General features: G+C 35.2%; 1 pseudogene; it reads right to left on the bottom strand.

The window, feature by feature from the left end:
• Window positions 1–602: 602 nt before the first annotated feature.
• On the bottom strand, window positions 603–2513 carry LOC125630174 (zinc finger BED domain-containing protein 5-like; annotated as a pseudogene).
• Between the last annotated feature and the right edge of the window lie 483 nt (window positions 2514–2996).

Here is a 2996-nt window from a genome sequence, read left to right as displayed (position 1 = left end):
TATAACCTACTGAAAAGGATAGAGTTACCTAGATTTCTATATTTGTTGGCAGTGTTACTGAACAGTGTCTCCAATCTTTTTTTTTTTTTTTTAATTTAAAGAAGCTGGGTAAGGTAATTACTAAGTCTAGTTGGGAATGGTGATGCCCTATGGTAAGATGAAGTATTTTAATTACATCTAGAGAGAAAAGAAGCTTTTATTAGCTAACATTAAGACTTACTAATAGGCATCACTATAAATATACATTCACCTACAGCAGAGTTTCCCAAACTTTTTTGGCCACGGAACACTTTTTAGCCTATTATGGAACATTTATAATATTATTTTGTAGTTGTTTGGTTTTCAAATAAAAAATTGCTTTATTTATGCTCAAATATATTTCATTTTATAAAACAAAGCAAAAATACAAATTTAAAATAATTTGAACTAACAATTTCTAACTGGAAAGTGCATATAAAGTAGCACAAAAATCAAGTGCAAGAGTCAAAATTAAAAACAGTATTCTACTTTAAAAAAATTGTTTTTATATATACACAAACACCAAACAAATTAGATTTTTACTAGGAAAATCTATTTTTATAAACAGGAATACAAATTTGGATTTAATGGGATTGGTGTTTCTGCATTTTTCTATCACAAATTCGTTTGATATTAGGAATAATGCTGGGAAGTTGAGTCCTCATGTCAGGTGCAGCATCAAGTCTATTCCTATATTTGGTTTTTGTTGAAGTATAATAAGAAAATCCCGTCTCACACAAATGAGGAAGGAGCACTTGAACTGCACGTTTAGCTACATTAGGGTACTCTTCTATTAGGCTGCTCCAAAAATTATTCAGCGGAAGATCCTTAAACGTTTGTTTCCAATCAGAATCAGAAATTAAGTCAATTAGGCTTTCATAATCGTGCGCAGTAAAGCAGACTGCTTTGGCTGTAATTACAAACAGATTTTGAACCCAAGCATTATCATCAGTAGTTGTAGGAAAATATTCTAATAAAGAGGCCTGCAAGTCACGTAAGTGCTGTAAAATTGTGCTGGAAACTTCTTCATGGACTGTAGAATTTATTTCAGTCAGAAATTCATGTAGTTTAGGGAAGCAGTCGAAGTTATTCTGTTCTACAGAAGATGCCCAGAATTCCAGTTTATTTTTTAACGACGAAATTTTATCCATTGTAGTAAAAATGGTCACATTCTTTCCTTGCAGCGACAGATTAATTTAATTTAATTTTGCAAAAATATATGCAAGATATGCAAGTCTCATTAGCCATGAGGAATTTGTCAGACAGTCATTAAATTTTCATCCTGAATTATCTGAAGTGAAGAATACCAGTAGTTCACTACGAAGCTCAAAAAGCCTCACAAGCACTTTTCCTCGGGATAGCCACCTCACTTCTGTATGTAAAAGAAGCGTTTTGGGCTGACTACCCATTTCCTCGCACAAAATTTTAAATAACCTGGATTGAAGTGGTTGAGATTTGACAAAATTGATCATTTGTACTGCTTCATCGAGCACAATTTTCAGATATGCTAGTATTTTTTTAACTGCAAGTGCTTGTCTGTGTAGAACACAATGGCTCTTAGTGCTTTCTGGTGCCACACTTATGATTCACGTTACAGCTCCCTTAATCTTCCCGATCATTGCCTGAGCACCGTCAGCACATACATCAATACATTGATGTATGTATACATCAATACATTTCCCCCAACTAATTTCATGCTTTCTGATAAAATTGTTGATGCAGTTGAATAATTCTTCTCCAGCCGTGCAGCTTTGCAAAGATTCACATAAGAGCAGGTCCTCTTCATTAATATTATTAAATCTATATCGGACAAATACTAGTAGCACAACAAGTCCTGAAACATCAGTGGACTCATCTAGCTGCAATGAATACTCGTGGCAAATTTTCAGTTGGCAAACTAGCTCTTTGTCTATGTCATCAGCAAGATCTTTAATACAGCGTGCAACAGTATTATTTGACAACTGTACAGCATCAGTGTTTTTACCAGACTGCTCGCTCAACATGCACATTACAATATCTTTTGCGCAAGGCTTGATAAGCATTTCTCCAATACTGTGAGCTTCTCCGGCAAGCGCTATACGGTAACTTACTCGATAAGATGCCTCTGTTGCACTTTCGTTGTCTGTTTTAGCAATTTTAATCATCGAAAGTTTACAATTTCCAAGTGAGGCACACTGCCTCTTGAAAAACGTTATATCTTTGTCTTTGTATTCAGCGTGCTTGGTTTCCAAAAGCCTACGAAGTTTAGCAGGAGCCAATGAACTGTTTGCTCTTATTTTGTTGCACATGACGCACTGCACATCAGGAACATCTTTATTTCCAACACACGTAAAACCGAAAGACAAATAACTTTCATCGTACTTTCGTTTCGGTCTTTTAACATCTGCTTCTTCTTCTTTTTTTATATACTTCGGTGGAAATTCTTTCACCTTGGATAACTCACTAGTACTAACAGATTTTTCGGCAACAAAAGACTGTGATCGTTCATCCTCACTTTTAAAGTGTCACAGTATTTTGCTAGTTTATTTCAGCCACAGTTGGAGTACCAGAAGAACTTGCTTTTCATTTCAAAGTTCCTTCTTTTAGCCAAAAATCCATGGTGATTAGGTTTAGTAACAATATTTAGAAATACTGATTTTTGTCAAATTTTGTTTGTCACAAATATTTATATTGTTTTGAGTGAAGCTAGTTTAGATGTGCTTATCGCACACACAGTAAAGACCTACCGGTTTGAACGTGTTAAGTGAATATGTTATATTCAACATGGCGTAAAGAGAATGGTGTGTGCATACGGCTGCAGTTTGCGCAGCCTCAAGCGGAAGGGGTACGACGTCACTAACTGAAAAGTGCCCGAAAGGGGTAGACGTCAACATGCTTGCATGCCGCGTTCTCTTTATGCCATGATATTCAATATGAGATCTATCAATAACCGGGAAAAGTTTTATGTTAAATTATAGTCATTCAAAAAGAGTTGTAAA

The sequence above is a fragment of the Caretta caretta genome, chromosome 1 (genome assembly GCF_965140235.1).
Source record: "Caretta caretta isolate rCarCar2 chromosome 1, rCarCar1.hap1, whole genome shotgun sequence".
NCBI classification, from domain to species: domain Eukaryota; kingdom Metazoa; phylum Chordata; order Testudines; family Cheloniidae; genus Caretta; species Caretta caretta.
Note: the sequence above shows the minus strand (reverse complement) of the source record. Positions and strands in the feature narration are given on the sequence as shown.